We start from the raw sequence: 23,350 nt of genomic DNA on the forward strand, positions 1-23,350 counted from the left end.
GGCCCACTAGAGCCCCCCATTTCCCTGGGACCCCCAGCTGCACCCACTGCCTTGGAACATGGGGTGGCCCACGGCACATTGGGGAGGCATGTGCGGGACCCTGTATCTGTTGCACCAGCCCAGGGAGACACCAATACAGGGATAACCAATTGCACAGATTGTTGGAATTGCTTGGTACTCCCGATCCGTGTCTGAAGGGTGCGAGGAGACCCTAATACAGAATATACCTGCAGAGGTGGCGGACTGCTGGGTGGTGCAAGATTTCGGCGAAACGTGTTGGCTCGCGACGCTCGCAGTGGTTGGACTACCGGGGGCAAAGCTGGCTGGAGCTCCCTGGACTGGGGCGAACACCACCTTGGAGGTGACCCCTTGGGCTGGCTGTGGGTCTGGCATACCGCCCCCAGAAGACGATAGAATTCATCGGGCGCCGCCACTACATAACCTCGAGATGGGGAGATCTCTAACGAAAAGGCTTTGCTGCTCTGAGCGTGGACGTCCCTGGACCCCACTCTGAGGAGGAAGAAAAAGCACCTGATGTTAGTGGAGACTTGTTCTCCCGGAAGTCCACAATATCAGACCTCATGCAAGCAATAACGGCCTCCAGAACAGCGCTGAAAGGGAAGATAGATGCTATCAGCATGGATCTCACCCTACTCAAGGATGACCACCATAAGCTCAAAGACAGAGTAGAGAGCAATGGAAAAGAACTTAAGGGCCTGCCCGATGCAGTACAAGACATGAGATGTTCTCTCACTACCCTGGAAGCCAAGGTGAAGACTTTAGAGCTGCGATCTGAGGATAGTGAGGGGAGATCCAGGCGGAGCAATATCCGTGTCATTGGGATACCTGAAAAAATTGAGGGGTCCGACATGGTCAAATATCTGGAAGACTGGCTGCGAAACGAGGTGGCGCCCGAGGGCCTCTCCCCATTCTATGCCCTGAAGCGGGCCCATAGAGTACCGGCTAGGCCACCGAAACCAGGGGCTCATCCACGTTCAGTGGTGGCTAGGCTGTTGTACTTCCACGACAAAGACCACATTCTACAATGCGCCCGACAACAACGCTCGCTCCGCAATCGCCAATGCAACAATCATGCTTTTTCCCAGACTTTACACAGGAGGTGCAGTGGAACAGGGCCTCGTTTGCTGCCGTCAAGACCAGACTTCGCAAAATAAACTTATCCTATGCGATGCTGTTTCCCGCTCAGAGTGGCTGAACCGGAGAGAGTACGCTTCTTCAAATCCCCAAAAGAAACCTGGGATTGGTTGGAGACCCGAGGCGCACAGGATCGACCGGCCTCGACTTCTGGAACCCCAAGACAGAGCCCTGGTGGACATGGCCTGGGATCTGGAGCCCCTCAGTCTTGAGCGCCGGAGAGCGCTGCAGGCCGTGGCGTCACACAGTCAGACCGATCCTGGCTCGCCCCCGGAGGGGAGAGAACGCCGACTCAGCCGATCAGAATCCTCATCAGGCCACAGTGACACTGACAGCCCACATGCCAGTGGTGACATCCAAGACGGGTATGATCTTAAGTAAGGACACTGGCATGACTTTTATTGAGTGGATCCTTTTAATACCTGATGTCCCTGCAACGCCAGTGCTGCCTTCGAGACCTGATGATTTCACTTCTCTAGACCCTTAGGTAACATCCAACTGATGGGGGTATATTGACTGGAACACTTAGCGGGGAGGCGGCATCACGGGGGTATAGCGGGGCTCTTTTCTTGCTTAGCGGGGGCTGCCCCACTCTGGTCAATTGACAATGCTTGGAGTTCTCACAGTTTGGATGGGGACACCTTGTTGGCTACCTGTCCTGGGGAGGCGGAGTAGGGGTAGTTCCACTAGTTTGGGTTGTTTATGGGGGCCCAGGCGTGTCACGGGGACGTCGCTTTCTAGGGACTGCTTGAACAGAGAACATCAATGGGACCCCATTAGGACTGGCATGTCTCTCGTGGAATGTGAGGAGTATGCCCTCTATGGTTAGGCACCACAAGATACACTCTTACCTGATTCGCAGAGCGATACAGATAGCACTCCTACAAGAAACTCATCTCCTGGCGCCGGAGGGGAGGTGTCAGGTTTACTATACTACATACTCTGCGTATGCGAGAGTGGTGTTGATATGGATACGTGAGGGGCTCCCTTTTCACTGCACATCAGAGGTTGTGGACCCGGAGGGCAGATTTGTAGTGGTAACAGGGAGATTAGACGGGAGGGTCCTTACCCTGGGTAGCATAGACACACCGAACGTGGACCAGCCGGCCTTCTTCGCCTTACTGTCATGTGGGTTAGCAAACATACTCACAGGCTCACTGCTCCTAGGGGGAGACTTCCACTGCGCCACTTATGTTACCATAGATTGATCCCACCCACCACTTCCTAACGCACCAGCACATAGGGTTGCAGCGTCACGCCGTACCTGGCAACAGAAATGGGGCTTGATAGATACTTGGAGGGCGGGTCATCCTATGGACCAGGACTTCTTTTCTGCTCTTCATGACTTGCATGTTCGTCTGGATGCCATTTTATGCTCGCTGGATGTCCATGGGGGGATTAGTAGTAGTGAGTATCTCACTAGGACACTTTCAGACCACAACCCTATCCTGGCATGGTTGCTCTGGGTGCGCACAGGCCTCACAATCCCCACATGGCGCTTGCGTCCGGAGGCCCTAGAAGATCAGGTCTTCGGTACAACTATTGGCGCAGCCATCTCGGAGTACTTCCAGGCAAACGAGGGCACAGCTACGTCCACGACTGTGGAATGGGATGCTAGGAAAGTCGTGATCAGAGGGCGGTGCATTTCTGAATTTCTGAAGGTTCTCCTCCGGGATATTCATCGGGAAGATGAGCGCCTGCGTACTTTGGAGAGGGACAGACCAGGGAACCCGGACGCACACCGGGAGATGTTAGAAGCGAGAGAGGCAGTGGCTGTGCAGATGGAGCGCCTGCACTGCTTCAACTAGAAGACTTATATAACAAGGGCACATTCTGAAAGAGATAAATCAGGAGGCCTTTTGGCTTGGCTGGCAAATCCTGCTGGGCGAGGTTCAACCATACTGGACTTCAGAGACCAGGGGGATATTGTTAAATACGATCAACAAGGAATCAATGATCTATTCTTTGACTATTATACCAAACTGTACAGAAGCCGTTTGGCCCCATCCGAAGGCTGAGGTGCAAGAGTTCACGTGGGGGTGGACTTGCCGACGCTCGAGGAAGACGCGGCAACTCTACTGGGTCGCGAGATAGAGATTTCAGATGTCTGCAGCGCCATCAAAAGTATGGCACGTAACAAAACCCCAGGCACTGATGGTCTCCTGGTGGAATTTTACCTAACCTACATTGACTTATTAGCTCCCCAACTCACTTGCCTATACAATGATGCCAAGACGCTTGGTAAATTACCGGCCTCCACTAGGGAGGCGATCATAGTTCCCCTCCTGAAACCGGGCAAGCAGGCATGGGACAGATCGGCGTATCGCCCATTGTCTATGCTCAACCTCGATTATAAAATACTAAGTAAGATCCTGGCCTCTCGACTGCTCCCCCACATCCCTACCCTCATCCATGCTGACCAACCCAGCTTCATTCCGCTTAGGAACATGGCCCTGAACGTCCGTAGACTTTTGCACATTTTAGAGGCAGACTCCTATAACGCTGACACTGCTGCGATATTAGCAGTAGACATGGAAAAAGCCTTTGACAGCTTGGAATGGGTGTTCCTGTTCCATGTAATGGGCATAATGGGTCTTGGTCCTGAATTTGTGAAATGGACAGCTCTTTTGTACACTGACTCTACCGCAAGGGTAAAGATGGGAAGGGTCATCTCAGAGGCATGTCAGGTGAGACAGGGCACACGTCAGGGGTGTCCTCTCTCCCCGCTGTTGTTCGCTCTGGTGGTGGAACCTCTCGCAGCGCGTGCTAGACTGGGGCGAGCATACCAGGGACTGAACGCTCATGGACAGATGCACCATGTAGCACTTTATGCAGACGATCTCCTCCTCTTCCTTGCTGGCTCTGGAGAAGCCTTACTGGGAGCCAAGAAGCTGCTTCACAATCTCAGCAGGGTGGCGGGGTTAAATGTGAATTGGTCAAAATCATACCTCTTTCCAGTGCGAGGGAATAGGTTAGGTCCAGAGCGTACAGAGGAAGTGAACTGGGAAAACAGATGCTTGCCCTAACTAGGCACACTTATCTATAATGAGCCCGTAGATATGCTTGAAGGCAACATTGGGAAGGCCATCGGAGAAACCAGGGCCAACTTTGAATGTTGGGGTTCCGCCCTTGTTTCTCGGCGGATGTGTGGCACTCCTTAAAATGGTGAACCTCCCGCAACTCCTGTACCATTTTTGGACCCATCCCGATCTGGATCCCAGCTCCCTCTTCAAACAACTCCATACAATGATTACCGCTTTTCTCTGAGGCACGGGTAGGCGCAGGGTAGCCCTTAGTACACTTATGCGCCCCAAGCGGAGGGTGGTTTGGCGGTTCCGGACTACGAAAATTACTATTTAGCAGCCCATTTCCAATGGCTCACCCAATGGGTAGTGCGGGCCACTAGAGGGGGGGAGGAGCCGGATGTGGTCTTTTGGCCCCTGATGGTCTTGTCCCGTATAGTACTCCGACTCCCGATTGGCCCCAGCCCCTCAATCCTAGAATTTGCTGCTGCGAGGAAATGCTGGAAGATGGACCTGCGGAGAGCCTCGATTAAATGCCCCTATGCCACAGAGATACCCTTGCAGATGTGTAGGGCCTTGTCACATGGGGTACCTGGCGAAAACTGGAGGGTTGGGCACAGCAAGGGCAAACCACTATGGGGGAACTTTATGAGGGGAACTCTTCTTCCATTTGATGACCTGCTGGCCCGCTATGACCTGCCCGGAGGCGACGTCTTATAGTACCCTGCCCTCACGACAGCCATCGGGAAGCATCGGGGAACGGGCTTGACGGAAGCGCCCCCCTCTATGGGATGCCAATATGTGGTGAAGGCGGCTGGCACACTCAAGGCGGTGACATGACTTAACAGATGCATGACACTGGAATCCCTACACCCCCTATCTGCTCTAAAGCTCAAGTGGGAAACGGACATAGGGACTGCTATCCCCGACAAGGCATGGGATGACCCGGTGGAGAGAGCCTGGAAGAGCACAAGGAATGCGAGGTTCCAGTTAATACACTTCCATATACTACACAGAGCACACCTTACCCAGGAGACACTGCATACCTATTTTCTGGCCCACCTTGCGACTTGCCCAAGATGCAACGCAGATCATGCAGATTTTAAACATATGCAATGGGAATGCCCGGCCCTAGATAGTTATTGAAAAGAAGTAACAGCTGTACTGACAGACATAACCAACAGGGATTTGGAGCCCTCTATGGCCCACTGCATCCTACATTGGTTTCCCCTTACCTCCAAAAATAAAATCACCAGTAAATTTATAGACCTGGGCTTCCTACTGGCCAAGAGAACCATCACCACACACTGGAAAGAACAGCGAGCTCCTAGTGCTGTTAATTGGAAAGCGAACCTACTGAAATGGGCTGAGTGTGAGGGGGTGATTAGATTACAGATTGCAAATCATACGGGGAGTGAAAAGGCGATGGACAGGGCGAGAGCTTGGGACCTAATAGTAATGGCGCTCAAAACCCCTGACAAAGCGGAAGATGATGTGCATGGGCACAGCCCGGTGGCGGCGGTGGATTACCCAGTGGTGGTCGGGGGGCCCACCCTGATTGGCGCCTCGAAGTGAGAAAAGGTGCCTACCCTATGTATATTTGTTCATTTTCAATCTCCCCTCGTTCCAACGAGCTGCCACTCTTGCGGCTATAGCTTCCTAGATCCTGCAAAGCCAGTACCTAAATGACATGCCTGGGAGAGTCGGGAGGGAAGTTGGGGGATCACATTTCTCTATGACTGACCAAGGACACTTGTACAGGATTTACCCAGGGATCTGCCTGGACTATAGAGGTGGGTAGCTCACAGGGTGTGCATTGTTTCATCGATTACTACTAAATGCCCAGGATCTTTTTGAATTGCCACTAAGCCTGTTCGAAAGTTGATATGAACCATCTCCTGTTGCTATGAATGTGCCTTAACTACCCTCCTTGATACGGGGCGACCTACGATGGTCTGGGGCATGTAACCGAAACCCCTTGTTTCTCTACAAGCTTCATGTTCTTTTTGAATGTACAATAAATCAATAAAAATGTGTTTTAAAAAAAATGAAATAAAAGGGAAGGTTTAGGCCGGGCAAGTGAGTGAACTTGCCAAGTCGACATTGCAGTTTAAAACTACACGCACAGATACTGCAGTGGCAGGTCCTAAAGCCAACAAAAACAGGTCAGAAAAATGGGAGGAAGGAAGCAAAATATTTGGGGATAACCCTGCAAAAATGACAGGTCTAACAAGAATCAACAGAGTTTTAGATTGGGTTAATGAATTAATGATACAACTTTGGCAGATGATAGTCTCGGGTGTGCAATTACATCAGTCAAATGGTTGAGAAATAAATATACTGGGACTCACAATGTTTGATAGAAGTAGGAATGTAAGTTGGTCATCAACAAATCAGCCCCATTGGGAATACCTTTTAATTAAAGTTTAAATGACATTGGTGGTACAACAACGTTCTTACAAATGGCACAACTAAATCCATATGCTAACTGTTCCTTGCCTAATCCATGCTAAGCACTTCGCCCTCCTTGATCTATGTCTCTTCACCGTTGCTATGAAACGTTTCTCACTGAAATGCAGTGCTTCATTTGAGCCGGTGATTTCTGGCGCTCAGCAGCGGCACTTCATCAACACCGGTGCTTTTCATGAGCACCAATTAAGGACACATTAATTTACGGGGAGATTGAGTGATTTGCCCAGATTCACAGGATGTTGAGCCAACACCAAGACTTGAACCTTGGTCCCCAGCTCCGAAGTCTGGCCATTACGGCACATCTTCTCCCCACTTTCATGGTTAGTAGCAGTTGGCTTTGTTTTAGCAGGCGCTAAAAGGAGAAATGGGCTGGTGCAAGCTGCTTCCTGACGAAAGCCCCGGCACCTTTTTTTTTTTACAAATTAACCACGTCTGAAATGTTATTGCACCAAACTCATGGCAAGCCACTGTTCAACCTTCATTGAAGATCAGCTGAGCTGGAACTTGCAGGTGCATCAAGTAAATCAGAAAGAAAAGTTCAACAATACATTTCCAGAACAGGAAGCCAGCTCCATGGTTTGGTGCCATATTTAGAAATGTTATAATCTGTGGGTAGAGGAGTTCAGATATTCTTTTTCATCGCTCGTAGCCGCATACTTCGATGCCCAGCGCTGCAAGCCACCCATGATGACTGCCATTGCTTCAAATGTACCTTACAGAAACAGGAGTATCAACGTATTGTGGCTTTGCCACACAACCCAAAAGATAAGAGGCTTGCTGTGCCCCTATCATCAATGCCACGAGCATGCTCCGGAGTGCCCTCCAAATGAAACCCAGCTCATTCATTTGCTAGGGATGTATGATGTTACAACGCATACTTTTACCACGCATGCCTTTACAACACGGTTTTTACATCGCAAACCTTTACAACGCATAGCGCTTTGGGGTGCTGGATAGTGAATAGTTTAATTTACTATTCCAACTCCAGTCCCCGTGGACACTAGGGAAGGTGTTGGATAGTAAATTAAATGTATTCCCTATCCTAGAGCGCCCCCCAGTGCAATGCGTTGTAATGGTTTGCGTTGTAATGGTTGCGTTGTAATGGTAGTGCGTTGTAAAAGTTTTGTTGTAAAGGTTGTTCACCATTTGCTAGAGTCAGACATATTTGTTCCACCCCGTCTGTGACCTATTGATCCATTGCCGGAAAACACATCTGGCACACACCCTCATTGGAACAGAGGGCACAGTTGGGTCAACAACTCTCAGGGAGTTAATCACACTACTGGTGTCTCTTAGCGCTCCTGCAATCACATCTCTGAATGAAACAATTGACAGACATGAGAGATGCCGCTGGTTCTTGCCTGGCATGCTCTCTTTCTGCAACAAGCATTGGCAACGTAGTTTTTGGACCTATAGCATAATGATTTTTGTTGAGGCTGCACAGCATATGCAAAAAAAATAAACCAAACAAAAAAAAAACGGCACGATGACGTGGCCTCTGCTGCCAGTGTCACATCATTCTGTAGGCACCGACGCAGGATGGCGGACGGTACTTTAATTTTTGTAGTGTTGTTACCTTTGTATTTTGGTTTCATGTAATGGTTTTTAGTAACCAAAAAAATAAAATTCAATTCAATTCAATTCAATTCAATTCAATACTTTAATTTGTAAAGAAATATATTTTTCGCGTGGAAAAGTTGATTATAAAATCAGACTGGGGGTGCGGGGAGCAATAGAGCGTGTGGATGAGTATTGGAAAAGCAGCACGAGTGAGAGAGCAATGGATGTGTAGGGAGAAACACATGGTGCAGTGAACAACACAGAGTGTGGGAAGTGGGGAAAAGAGAAGGAGAGAAAAAGAGTGCGGGCAGGAGAGTTTGGGGAGAAGCACACAAAAGTGAGAGAGCAGCACACATGGCAGAGAGCAACATGAGGCAGTGGGAAAGAACATGAGGAAGACATCTGGAAAACACAAGCATTCTCATTGAGTGCTTAACCAAAATACAAAAAAGTATTTCGCTTAAAGAGAGCAGTGGAATGATAGAATTCAGTCAGTGAAACGGGTAGCAGAATTATTATGCTCTCGGTGATGGACAAACACAAGAGAAGCAAGGAAAGTAACTGAATAAGAAGCAAGCAAATGAGAGTGACAATAAAGCCAACAAACCAAGTTCTTCGTAAGCCCATAATAGGTCTTTCGCAACCAGACAGCTTGCGCTGCCTGGTAGGCAAGATCTAAGAGTGAAGGACACCAGTCAGGCAATCAAAAACATGTAAAGAGGATATGTTCAAGGGGAGAGACAAACACAAGAAGAGCAAGGCAAGTCATTAAATAAGAAGCAAGCAAATGAGAGTGACAATAAAGCCTACCAAAAATGTTCTTGGTAAGCCCATAATAGATCTTTCCCAACCACGCAGCTTGTCAATGCTTGATTAGTAAAACGTGCCAGGCCCTTCTAGACTGGCCCCTGCAGTTTGCACCACCCATTGCCCCTGCAGTGCTGTCAGTTTCAATAACAACATAACTAACAACTATCTCACGTCTACAAGTGTGACAATTCTGAGTACTCCAGGCCACCCAAAGCTATAAGAATGGAGGACCAAGCCAGGTCTAGACTGGCTGGAGCAGGCACCAGGAGTTTTCCAGGTGGGCTGGAAGGGTGGGGTCTGGTTTTCGACCGGAGGGGGTGTTTTTGGTACAGAGGGCCAGTTTTGCAACAATGCTGCAATATTGGCCCCAGTACCAAAAGCGGTAGCAGTGTTTCCCACCACCACCACACTCCCCCCTCTCCCGCTGCCGCGAGTCAGACTTACTTGCCAGGGCCGGTTTGCGGTCCCAGTCCGTCCCTGGACCAAGCCTTTCTGTAAGACATATCAGCATACAAGTTAACAAGAAACATCTTTCACAATTTGTTTTGTTGAAAAAGGGTTGCTTAGGTCTAGCTAACAGACTGGAATTTTTTTTCCACATCTTCGAAGTGCAATTTTGTATGAATCACCACAACTCAGACCTAATGTAAGCAAAGGGTTACCATAAGAGCAGACATTGGTGTATGTCACGACTATGGACCCTTTAGCCAATGAGGTGTAAAGCTCTTGTGGAGGTGTACATTTGACACCAGTTATTCCATATTCCACAAGCTCGTTGGTGAACGGATTCAAGCTCTCCACAACCTCATTGCAGCCACCAAGCCCATCCTTTTTTGCAATACAAATAATTAAATATCTGTATCGTAAACTCGACAGAATTGGTCTTTTAATACTGTAGGTACATACAAGTGGTTAAATGTAAGTATTACCGCATTCAGAACATCATTTTACCATAATAGTCGGAGTAGACATGAAGGACTCAAGCTGTGCTTTGCACACCGGTTGCACACTAACCTCAATAGCAGACCATTCTGTGCAAAATTTCTAGCTCTTTTAGCAGTTCCCAACAGTGGCAGAGTATGGTCTCCCAGGGCCCTAATGCAAGGAAGAAAACTGCAGCATCCCCTACTTTTATAGTAAAAAGCCTCTAATTGTGGTGAAGAGGGAAAGAGCGTAGGAACATTATATTTTGGTAGGGACACAAACTGTCTTGTGGAAATCCAGACCCGGCGCTTACTAGGGCCCACCATCGCTCACTTTTGGTGATCTAGGTTATTTTTCCTGAACAGACCTTGATCCAAAGAAAGAAAAAAACAAATACACAACAACGGGGAAAGAAGGAGTGAGAGAAAGACGGGGAAAAAGTGACAAAGACAGAAAAAACTGTTGAAAAAATACCCAGCAAGAGTAAGATAAAAAAAGGTAGGCAAAATATCGAGATGTAGATTTAAGAGGCATCAGGAAATCAAGGCTAGCAGACATGGTATTTGGCATACACAGAAAAAGTAGGTAGTAGTGTTCCCAGAGGGAAACGTCCGCACAACACTCTGAAAAAGGTCTAGTTAAATATACACAAATTCGTACATATTTGGTAATCTGACTCATATGAGAAAAAGTTATAGACAGAAGGGTGCTACAGAGACTCAGGGCACCTACCACCTAAAGGTGCCGTCAGTACACACTAGATGTGTGTCACATAAATTTGAACAAATTTTGAGAATCTATTTACAGCACTCCTAAGAGTTCGTAATTCTAATAATCCGGGCAAAAGGTTAGAGACCCTCAGTATAACACATTCTACTTGTTATAGAGTATTTCCGACGAAAACAGATAGCAAGGTTAGGTTAGACAAGGATTTCCAGAGAAAATTCAAAGTATAGTCCAATTGGTTTATTTTCTTCAGTCTTTTCTTTATGTTCAATTTCGTAAAACAGATATTCCCAGCAAAAAAGGTCACCAACACGTGTTTCATCCTACACAAGGACTTTTTCAAGGCATGAACACGGCGGCGTGAAGCATATATTGAACATCAAAGTGAACGAGATAAACCGTAGTTTGGCATTGAAGCACAATATCAATAATATTGATGGCAAGGTTGTTAATCACGATAGGGAATGAGGAATGCCTTCAGGTCTGTTGAACAGTCACGATAGTCAAATGCGGAACAGCTAGTCTGCTAGCTAATATTGGTCGGTAAGCAGATATACGTTTGTTTGTATGATATTCATCTGGACGAACACTGAATAGTAGGACAGTGTATATTCAAATTCGTAAGCTTGCAACCATGATAAGTTGTTAAGCGAAGGTTAAGATTATCGCATTTCCTCACGCAAGCAGTCCCTGTTTAGAGAAACCCTGTGTATGGGTGGACGGCATTATATACACTAGCCGCTAAATTGAACTCGCCGCCAGGCACATGGGCCACTAGGCATAGAAGTCAAAAAGGGACGAAATTGAAAATAAAGAAAAGACTGAAGAAAATAAACCAATTGGACTATACTTTGAATTTTCTCTGGAAATCCTTGTCTAACCTAACCTTGCTATCTGTTTTCGTCGGAAATACTCTATAACAAATAGAATGTGTTATACTGAGGGTCTCTAACCTTTTGCCCGGATTATTAGAATTACGAACTCTTAGGAGTGCTGTAAATAGATTCTCAAAATTTGTTCAAATGGTATTTGGCATGTCGACATTCAATTGCGTTGGCTGCGGGCTTTCGGACTATTTGTTATGTTAATTTCACTGCTTGACAATAGAATGAGTTTCAACCCCTCAATGACAGCAATTAAATAAATAGCCAAACAAAAAAGTCATGGATTCCCCGACCCTACCCCCAATCAAGAGTTTGCTCCTCAGGTCACAATGTTTCAATAAGAATTATGCCATGTGCAGCATGCCTTCGGATACATATGGTTGCCACAGTTTTATCCTAGGGGTTCACTCCAAAATTTGACTTAGGGTATTGTCCCTTGCATCCCCACAGTCCATAAACAGGGAGAGATACATTTTCCCCACGCATCCAATTCCCACGCTAAGGAGAGTGAGCTTCTTGCTAACCTGTAGGCCCCTATGTCACTGCACCTGCTGCACTGTAGCTCGCTAAGCCCCTGCCTCCCAAAGCAATTTACACAATAATATAGAGAACGGCTCAGCAAAAAATAGAACATGGGTCTGGAATAGACGAACTGGATTTGCTGAGAGCTGTCTTCGTGAAGATAACAGAATAAACGGTTAGAGGGTTTATATCGTTTTGCACTATATTGTATTGTTTATGCAGCATGTACAACGCCTATGTGTGGCGCTAAGGAGCTTACCCACACTGAAAGCAAGCTACACTACTATGTATGGTGTGCGGTTACTGTTTGTCCCAAGCCCCCTATCCACTTTCCCGGATAAGTACCCATACGGGAAACAACCTTTACAACGCAACTTTTACAACGCACTACCATTACAACGAAACTTTTACAACGCAACATCCATTACAACGCATGCATTTACAACGCAACCATTACAACGCATGACACTACAACGCTCACCACTACAACGCATGCCGTTACAACGCAGTCATTACAACGCATACCATTACAACGCATAGCATTACAACACATAGTACCCTTACACTATCCAACACTTACCCTACTGTTGCACCCCCTGGAGTTAGAATAGTCATGTTTACTCCTACACTATCCAACACTTACCCTACTGTTGCACCCCCTGGAGTTAGAATAGTCATTTTTACCCCTACACTATCCAACACTTACCCTACTGTTGCACCCCCTGGAGTTAGAATAGTAATTTTTACCCCTACATTATCCAACACTTACTTTACATGCAATAAAATGTTATGCGTTGTAATGGTATGCGTTGTAAATGTAGTATGCGTTGTAGTGGAAAGCGTTGTAAAGGTAGTTTCAAATAATTCGTTGTAATGGCATGCGTTGTAATGGTATGTGTTGTAATGGATGTTGCGGTGTAAAAAATGCGTTGTAAAGGAAGGCGTTGTAAAAGTATGCGTTGTAACTTCATACATCTACCCATACCCTCACCAGTAAAAATGGCAACAAATGTTTTCATTCAAGAACTATTTAAAACCACTAAAGCCCCCCCCCCCAGTCCCCCATCTCATTGGTCTTACACCTCTGTTCACTTAACATCCTTGCCTACGAGGCCCTTCAGCGCCACCAATCTGGTGCCAATAGCCCTCGTCTTCCAACGCAGTGCCTCTGCTAACCACACAGAATACCCCTTATTCCCCACCCAAACCCAGCAGCCAGAGCCCGAGTGCACGAGACCGTCGCGAAGGCGATAATGATTTCCAAGTACCTCTTCACTACACTCCGTGACCTGGTATTCGCAACCCTGGTGCGCTCGTTCTTTCTACTGCAAACCTATGAATTCACACATGCCACATTATTAAGGGGCATCAACTGTAAATACAATTCATAAATCTAAGTTACCGCTGAACGACCACGCACGTCCAACAAACGTACATTGAATAACGCTGACTCTGTACCTCTTGATAGGTTCCACTGTGTCAAAAACATACATTTTTTGCACCGTCGACAACCCCCCACCCCCTTGAACGACTCTGCATAGTCTGGGCTGAGCTATGGGATTGGACATCTTGAGGACACCCTTCTGTTCTGGTAAATTCTGAAGGCTCAGAAATACAGAACGGAGCTCCTCACTGCACATGACGGCTCAGAAGATGGGTCCTTATATTCGGAGCACTACAGAGCAAAGGAGCCAAACACTGGGAAACAAGTGCTACAAAACCATCCAAAATAATACGAATACGTTTTATTTTACGAGGCGCTTGCTATCCGTTTGGCGGCTAACAATGTAGGATAGCTACAACGTCAGGATAAACTTGCCAGTGATAGTGCGCTTTACAAATATAACATTGCGTAACGTAACATTGCGTAACGTAGCGTAGCGTAACGTAGCATAGCATAACTCTAGAGGTCATGTTGCTATCGTTTCCCATCTCCAGTGGCCTATTTGTATCCGCCATTGAATGAGAATGATTGTCTATCCCGAATAAATTCCGCGCGGTCTCTGAAGCAGGAGCCTTACCCCACTCGGCTATCTGACCCGACTGCAGGCAGCGCGTCCTCGCGGAGGCTGAGGAGTTACTTCATCTGCGGAGACGCCAGCGCCCGGCTACATGTCCGCAGCGCGTCCCTCCGCGGCGGCAGGCTGAAGGGGAGTGAGGAGGCAGCCGCGTTCTCATCCGCTCCCCAGCGCCCGATAAACATCAGAAGTGAGTCTCTTTCCTCTGAATGCGAACACACGGCGTGACATGGGTTTCCTGAAAGACTCGCTGCTCTCGGCTTGTACGTCCATCCTGTTTGGCGGCTGGACAGCTTCCAGCAAGAAGGCGACAAATATATCTTCCTCGGAAGGGTGGGCCTCTGCGGTGCCCTTCCTGGCCCGTTGGGTCAAGAGGAGAGCCCGCTGACCCCGGACACAAGCCAGGTACCACCCATTAACTAGGATGGGCTGAACCCTTGCACCGAACAAAAAAACACCGACCGGTTATCTTCGGTTAACCTAGTACACAATACACGTGTCACTGATACAACCCGACAGCCAGCAGTGAACCGAAACATGATGCGAGTACCGCATACCAACAGCTGATTCAGGTACAGTACACCACAGATAATGGTCACTGTCCCAGGATACTGATCAAGTACAGCACAAGGACTCGGGATTGGGCACCACGTGACCCATGACAAAACCCTACCACTAGTGAGTAAAGACAAATGAAGCAGGGTAGGGGCTGCAAAACAAGGACAAGGCACAAACTGGGCACCACTCGGAGCCAGAACACAGGGGTAGATCACAACGGATGCATCGCAGATCAATCATCCAAGACGGAGGCCACAACTTGGCACCAAATTGTGACATCCAACGAAATCTGGCGACTTTGATGGTAATGTGGCACAAGCTGTGATACCACCACACGGCCTACGGCTCAGAAGGGTTGACAAAACTCGGCCCAGCCAGTTGGATACAAATCATTAAAGAGCAAAATACAATTACAACATTAATACAAATAGAATAAAAACTTAATTTCAGTGCAATATAAACAACTAAAATAAAGTGTGTTAGTTTAGCGATGTGTTACTTCTAATCCCGTTACCCCTCCATCAACTTCCTGCTGCATATGAGACAAAGTAAGATATACAATTAATTGAAAATACACAATAAGAGATAATAACAAGTATTTGCAATGCAAAAGATCTCGCATTTACGAGCATTGAGCTAGTGGCATTTTAAATGACAATGCCTTTTAATTATGCGTGGTTTTTAAAACATATAAATAAAAGGTATTGTTATTTACAATGCCAATAGCTTACAATCTTGCAAATGCGAGACCTATTGTATTGCAAATGCGTTCGGCCTCCATGCTATAATGATTTAAAAAAAAAGGTTGTGTAACAGGGGACTAGGTTAGATAATGAGACAAGGCGGTACCCAGGAGGGACTACTAAGCCTATTGACCAATCAAAAGCCACAGTTTACAGAGGACAGTGGACAATGACAAAAGCCAATTAAAAATATGGGCGGAGAGTGGGCGGAGCTTCAAGTCCATACCTGAACACAGCATGCCTTGCAGAGCAGGGCATGTGCTGCCAGGCTCAACCTAAAAGAGGAGCTTTAAAACATCAATACAAAATCTGTCAGGTGAAAGGTGAACTGCTACATAAAGTACATTTACTGAGCAATAAGCGACCTCCACTGCCATTACCCGTCAATCGATTTCCTACTTTGTATACACATTTTAAGAAAGCAACAAAAGCTGAAACAGATGTCGGGGTGTCTAACATCTGAAGATATGATACACCTCCCTACATTCTTTAGAGCAAATAAGTTCAGGTTGTTCTGAAGAAAGAGTCAACGCGTTGTAAAACTTACAAACAACAAAATGCTGCAAGGATTGCTCAGCTGCCCACCCATTCACCCCATCAGAAAACCACAGCAGACGCCACATGGTGCCTGCCCTGAATCTAAAAATGAGGGACCTCTCCCACCGAGAGAGCTCCAAAGTTAGGTAGGATGCCATATCTCCAGTAGCTAGGGTGATAAAATAATTACGCACAATGAAAACCTCCGCCAGTCTTTGGGTGAGGCTGAACTCTGCATGGTGAGACTTTGCCTGCCAATTGACATGTTGACTTAATGTATCAGGGCCAATACACATTTCAGGAAGACCAATCTCAGTGAAGCACTTACTAACGTACTTCAACCAAGGAATGGAGAGACCCTTGTCTAGACTAGGACAAACAAAAAATAACTTCACTGTTAAAACCAGCTTCAGGATTTGCACACACACACTCACCCAGAGCAGGAGCAGGGCCAATTTAGTTCTGTCTGAGGCGTATTCAAATTAGGTTCAGAGTGTAGGATAAAGTGGGGGCTGTTTGTTGGGAGATTCAGTAACCACCTTAGGATCCTATTTTCCTTCATCTGCATGGGAGAAACATTATAGTATGCCCAAAACTTCAGCTCCATGTTTAGCTGTAGGGACACAATGCAAGTTAAAACTCTTAACGTAGGTGGAAATCGTTCCCCTACCTTTCCTCCGTACAAGATGAAATAAGGCCCGACCACCCTAACCAAGTTCATGTGCGCTACATTCACTTGGGGTTGCCAAGTATTTGAAAAATCAAAGGAGACACCCAAATAGCAAAAGTTCTGTACAGAGCACAGGGAATTATATTGTAACTTTAGGGACGACACTTTTCTCCTACCTGGTCCACAGGCCATTAAGTGTGATTTTCCATAATTAGTTAACATATCTAAATTGCCCATAAATGAGACAAAAGATTCTATCAGGGTGCTCAGGGTACGAGGCGTCCTGGTTGTTAAAACAGCTATGTCTGCATATAATAATGCTGGGACGAATAAATGAATACTTTTTAATACATCTCTGGTAGAAATGGACAAGTGGGTTCTTAATTCATATCTCTTTGATGATACATCAATGGTCACTCTTCATGACCAAAAAGAGAACAGTGGAATGACCCTATAACCCAAAGCACGACGTGAGGCATACATTTGGGATACTGTGTGTCTGAATGCTATAGATCCTGAGCTCAACCTGGACACAATCCAAGTGCCACTTTGGGACCAAGATTACCACCACAGTACACCTTAATGGGCAAAGGTTCAACCTGATTCATGAATTTTAATGGTTCCATCATCTTTTTTTCCAATACAAAGTTAAGCAATTCCAGGGATAGAATGCAGTAGTGTTCAGAGCCAGCCTATATAAACGCGATTAATAACACATTTCTGATGATCAGCGTGGGGCACTCTATAGACATGCTGGATGTACACACATTCATAGCTTTACTTAAAAGAGAGAAGGAGTTTTAGGCAGTGCAGTGATTTAGTGCTTCATACGTGATGCAAATATGTACAGATAACTAATTGAATGAGCAACATGCGCAAATACTGAACAACGCTTGGCTGATCATTGTCTGACGTGCATTGACATGGATAGTTGTTCTGCTGCCCTTCATCTGAAAATGGATTCCCTAGGCACAAACATGCATCCGTACTCCCTTCGAGGAATCTCTCTTTGGGTAAGTAGATCAAGCAGAAAAGGCTTACCTCTAGAGATGGTAGGTCTGGTAGTCAGATACAGGTTGACACAGTAACACCGACAATAAACATGATGTCTAGGCACAGGCATAGCCCCTTCTGAGGTCAATTTGAGAAACCAAAAGTCATTTAGCACATACACAGCAAAGCTCTTCAACAATAAAATCATGAGCTTTCATGGCACTATGGGTCTGAGCCACGGATAGGTATTCAGCTGCAATCTCTTAAAAAAAGTTTGGTCTCACTTGGTCACTATGAGCAAAGTTTCTCCAAGACTATGGGTGCCCATGTGTTACGGTATGGCTGCTCTGTCAACTAGTTGTTTAGGGTCCCCACGTGCAAGTCTGGGCGTGCCAGTTGGCTTTATCTCTCTGATGAGAGATTGACCAACAATCTCCCAAAATTCAACTCCGAAAGTAAACTGGGATTTTCAAACGTCAAAGAGGATGATTTCTAGGTTGCAAAAGTAACAAGACCCAAAGTCAAAGTCACTGTGTCCTGTTTACATTACTACTGATGAAGTCTGTGGTAGCTGATGGGGCCATATGTCAAAAATTCTACTGGGTATTAGGCATCCATAAAGAGAACCCCACGGGTATTAAACTTTGCAGGTACACATATAGAAAAATATCTAGTTTCAACAGGAGTTTTTCGGTTGATGGGAGGCCCCACTGTTTCTGATGTTTTCGACAGATTAAACAGATTCAACAGGAACATGGGGGGAATGGTTTTTAGGGATAGTTTAATTCACTTTGAGAGTGTGATATTTCCATAGATGTGTAATACTAGAATCAAGGGGACATGCCACAGCCAATGGGACAAAGCCCCTGGAAAAAATTGAAGCATCCTTTTGTCTCACTTGTGGTGCAGACAGGGCATACTGGCTCAAGCAACGTTATTGGTTTCAAGGGTAGTGCAAGCTTACCCCTGGATACGACATTTCAATGGTTTCACCATGTCCACCAGCCTTAGCAAAGCTAAGGCTTTGAGTTTGGTTCTGGCCACCTGGAAGAAAGTCCTAGAGGCTCCAAGGCAAATGTAGAATCCAAAAACATCCACTATGCAGATCCAGACATTTGGCCTCACTCCAGTCCTCAGGGTAAGGCATCAAGACCCTTCTTTAGGTCAGTAAAGATCCAGTCATGCCAGAGGTGCAGCTCAGCAGGTCCTCGCAAGTGGCTGAAACTTTTTGATGGATTTTGAGAAGAAACAGTCAATCCAAATTCTCTAGAAATCCAAACGAAGTTCTTATCCAGACCAGAAGAGCACTAGTGGGAAGCAAGGCTAATCAAAGGCCGTACCATTTTCAAAATCCATAATTTTGTTTAGTCAATGCGAGGCACATGTTTCTTTGCATTTCCACAAAGGAGGGCAGGAAACAAATGACCAATGGAAAATGGACTCCAATGGAGGCAGTTCAAATATCCTAAGTAGGGTCCCTCCAAATTCCAGTTAGTATTTCTTCGGCTGAGGATAAAATACTGAGGCACATATGTCCCCAATAATAAGCATTCATGAAGTTAGCTACTCCCTTTGACAAACCAGAGGGGGAGAAAATTTACAGTTGAATTTTATTATAATCTCTTCGGAAGGCCTGACAGGCTTAGTTGTCTACCAGGATCTTGCAATAAAAAACATTAGATCGTCCACAGATCTATATATACAAGTATATATCCATATAGATGCATAGCGGGTCTTTGGGTCAACAAACACTCCCTCCAGGCCTGGACCGTAGGAATTGGGGCTAAATGTGCACTGCCAGCCCGACTTGGTCTAATCAGAACAGATGCAGCGCGGAGCAAACCCCACGCAACTCTTTGCAGCATCTCATCGGAACTGACACTACACAATACAGCCTCGATGCAAGCCCACCTTGCACCTTGGCGGTTCTAATGACCTGTGCAGGCTGCACAGGTCATTAGTACCATCAAAGAGCAAGGTATCCTCGATGTTGACCATGCAGCCTTTCCTCAGAAGAGACGCAGAGCAACACAGTCTCAAAACAAGCCTGCATTACAGCCCATGCAACTCACTGTACCCGAAGCTGTGCTCTGCATTTTTTGCCGCGGATTACGCAACGCTTCTCGGGACAGTTGCTGCACAGCGCCCTTAAGGACTTAAGGTACACTTGTCACAGGGACTAGCTTTGTCCCTATATCCGGTTCACGTTCCATTGCGGTTGGCTGGTACTTGTGACTTGGTCTCGGTCTAATGCAACAATAACCACAGTTTTGTGCTTTTTTGTACTATTCTTACCTAAACCTTATAAATTACATTTCTCCGGTTCTGCTGATTGAATTTTTGTCATTTTGGTGTCAAATAATGTATTACATTTTACTCTTTTTAAATAAGAAAAATATATTGTGCTGTGTTTTAACATTGTTTCTGTTTGACTGCTGCATAAAACTCTACACATTACCTGTAAGTTAAGCCTGGCTGCTTTTGTGCCAAGCTACCAGAGGGTTGAGCACAGGTTAATTTGGGGTTTGCTTGTGTTTCACCTTGACAAGAATTGCAGTTGCTGCTTGAGTAGGGTTTCACCATCCACAGACAGTAAACCAATTTCTTACAGATGGGCTATTGCTCTGCCGTGTTCAAGTGTAAATCACATTTTGCTTGTGCTCAGCGCAGCATCTACAATGGAGCAATAGGTCAGCCATCTTCCTCCATTGCACTGTTAGTGATGACGTTTAGCCAAATTACATGTACGCATCCGTCTGAAAAGGAGTGCACTTCAGAGCCAAGGCTAGAATAGCTAGGCTGCTGGACCAGTCTTGTATTTTCATATGTTTTATGATTATGTGTTCCAAGCTTTCTTTAGTCCATACGTTTGAAACAAATACATTGTTTTAAAATGCATGCTTGCAAAGGGCAGATCTATTTGGTTTTGCCAATGCTTGTTTACTACATTAGATTAGCAAACCAGCTAAAGTTATCACTGGGCCAGACATCAAAAAGAGCCTATGAGCGTAAGGTGAATGAGGACTCAGCAATTATCAAGATGTATGGGACGAGGGAGTTGATAGAAGAAGGATGGAGAGCCCCTTAAGGTGCACCTTCAAAGTCACAGCTCTGCAATGAATAAAGGCTCAAAAAACAGAGCTGGCAACACAGGAGGCAATCAGCTATGTCCCTTTGATATGGAGGTCGAAATACTGCACCGAGCGGCCAGTGAATACGATTGTTTTGGTCTTTCGAGGGGAAGCCTTTGTGGATGTTGGCACCCGAAGTAAGGGCTGTGTATTCCCCTGAGCGCAGTTGCCCATCTAACAGTGTGCTGTCCAGGGTGGAAATGTACTAGCACACCCTGTGCTTGCGTGCCTGGAGCTGATTGCTGCTAAGTAGTGTGGAACTGAGCCTGACGCGAGTTTCCTCTTCTTGATCAGTGTCTAGTGTCTTGGACCACAGACAGACGTGTGCGAGCATCAGAAGAGATGAATGTGAAGAAATGACCTCTCGAAGAGCAGGACACACAGTCAGTGTGAGGGAGACCTGGGCCTGGAGGGATCTCTAGCCCTCCACCCTGCACAGTCACTACGCAAAGATGAACACGGACATCAATGGCTGAAGTGTTCCCCCTGCAAAAGATCAAAACCCACACCTCTTATTTTGAACTAAAATCGACTTCTATTATATTTACTTGCCGATGTATGTATTTACTTATTAATGCAGTTTATTGTGTGCAACTCTAAACCCGACACGCCTAGTTTCTAGATGCAAGGAAAGCGAAGCGAGACAGCCGAAGAGAGGAAACGAAATAATTATAGTAAAGGACAGACAATGTTCAACATTTTCATTTAACACAAATAGTAAGATAAAAGCAGAACTGGGGTCTCCTGGGATCAAATCTAACGAAGATGTAAAAATTGGCTCCCCAGCAAAGTTATACATCAGGGGGGATTGCAACTGGTTCTTAAAGATTTTTTTTTATAGTTGACGTGATGCATCTTTAGAAGAAAGGAGTGAGTTCCATAATTCAATGCCTTGCTGTGGCAAGTTGATTTCTTCCGTAGTGTACCTCTAACATCACCAGGAACACTCTTTTTTGCTTTCCAAATAAATCAGCCTGGATCAAGATCACACTAGAGCCTATGAAAGAAATATAGTCATCATTTTCTAAGGCATCCGTCCTTTCAATGCCCTCCGCCCTGCTGATAATGCAGCCCGTTACTACTGTGCACTGCATTCTTATCGACAACCCCGTGGGAGGAAACCCATCACCCAAGGAGCACATATCAGAGAGATTTGCTGCCTATGGCAAATGGTGCCTGAGTGCCTCTTCCAAGAGCCAGGAGCAACATTCAACAGAACACAGGCAACCACAGAACACCACACACCTATGAACACTATAATGCTGACCATCTCCCCAAGTCACAGCTCAGACACACAGTCTTGGTCGCGTATCTGACCAGATCAGAGCATCGTCTGAAAGCGTGTGGTCATGCCTAGTCAGAACACCATTGGTTACTGTTTACATCGTTTTCCTGAAAATACTAGCCAAAGGCAACAAAAAGTTACGAAACATTCCACCCGGAGTTCACCCCATCAGTTAGAGAAACTACTCCATACTTAACACAGGCCACAAACACAACAAATCTTCCTGAAATATAACCGAATTCAAGGTAATTGTAATCATCACAAGCACAAAATCAGCACAAGGATCACTCAAAAACAGGAAACAAACCTAACATATCATACTCTGATGTGCTATATGAAGACAGTGTGATGGGTGGGAAGCTTGCAAAGAGCTCACCAGTGCTTAATATTAGCCGGTGTTTTTGCTGGTGGGTGTTTTTGGGGACTGGCACTTATTTTTTCTCTTCATATATTTCTCGAAAGCAAGCGAGGAGACATAAAATCAGTCTGAAAGGGAGATAGCAAAAACCTACAAGAGTGAGATAAAGACGCATGGAGTGTCTGGCAGTTGATTAAAGAGGCCTGAGGTGGATTTAAGACTACGCAGCCTTAGTATTCAGCATGCTGAAAGCCCGGTTCGAGCTTCTGAGCTTATGTTTGAGCACTGATTCACAGCGATTAGATCAATCATAACGCTGCATTGCAGCGTTGTGATTGGAGATGGGGAGGCTGGGATGTTTGGTGCTTCCTGCTGCTGGTCTGGAGTGCAGGAAGATGTTGGAGGGACGGAGAACGAAGAAGAGGCGGCAGCCGTTTCGGTTAAGTGTTTTTTTAAATTGTTTATGTTTTCTTTTTTGTCTCCTGCCTCACCACCGCGGTCCAGTAGCAGCCGCTACTGGTTATCAGGTGCACTTGTCTATTTGCTTTAATGCAAACAAACCAAGGCTACAACACACAGAATGTGTTTGGTTGTCAAATGAAAGCCCAGGAAGGAAACCAACGACCCTATAGTAGTAAGCAAGGGTGAATCAATATTGAGTGTTTGATCAGGGACATCTTAACACTTTTAGGGGCCCTGGACCAACATATTTTGGCACCTCCTGTTTGGAACAAATTTGACTTTATTATCCATTGTAGCTCATTCATGTCCACTTAAGTCAGATCACATGCCGTGAGCGCCGTTTTAAGGATTATTGAGATCTTAGGCACAAGCATATTTTGAGGACCCTCCTATTTGTACAATGTACATCTGATTACACGTCTCCAAGGTGCAATTCCCTGTATCAATTCCTTTTTAAGCAAGAAGGGCTACGATGTTCACTAGTCATCAACTTACAAGAACTATAATCACAGTTCATCA

At 46.0% G+C, this 23,350-nt stretch overlaps 1 protein-coding gene across 5 annotated transcripts in view; it reads right to left on the reverse strand.

The window, feature by feature from the left end:
* EXOC3L2 (exocyst complex component 3 like 2) overlaps positions 1-23,350 on the reverse strand; it is a 465,790-nt gene that overhangs the window by 272,856 nt on the left and 169,584 nt on the right. Inside the window, exon 1 of one of the 5 annotated variants that reach the window (XM_086938388.1) lies at positions 14,116-14,385. The exons of 3 other annotated variants lie outside the window; for them this stretch is intronic. The gene's annotated coding sequence lies outside the window, so the exon portion shown is untranslated. Of the gene's footprint in view, positions 1-14,097; positions 14,386-23,350 lie in introns of those variants that run through there. One more of the 5 variants, XM_086938386.1, reaches the window with a different exon arrangement.

This window comes from Lissotriton vulgaris, chromosome 9 (assembly GCF_964263255.1).
Source record: "Lissotriton vulgaris chromosome 9, aLisVul1.2, whole genome shotgun sequence".
Lineage (NCBI taxonomy): Eukaryota > Metazoa > Chordata > Amphibia > Caudata > Salamandridae > Lissotriton > Lissotriton vulgaris.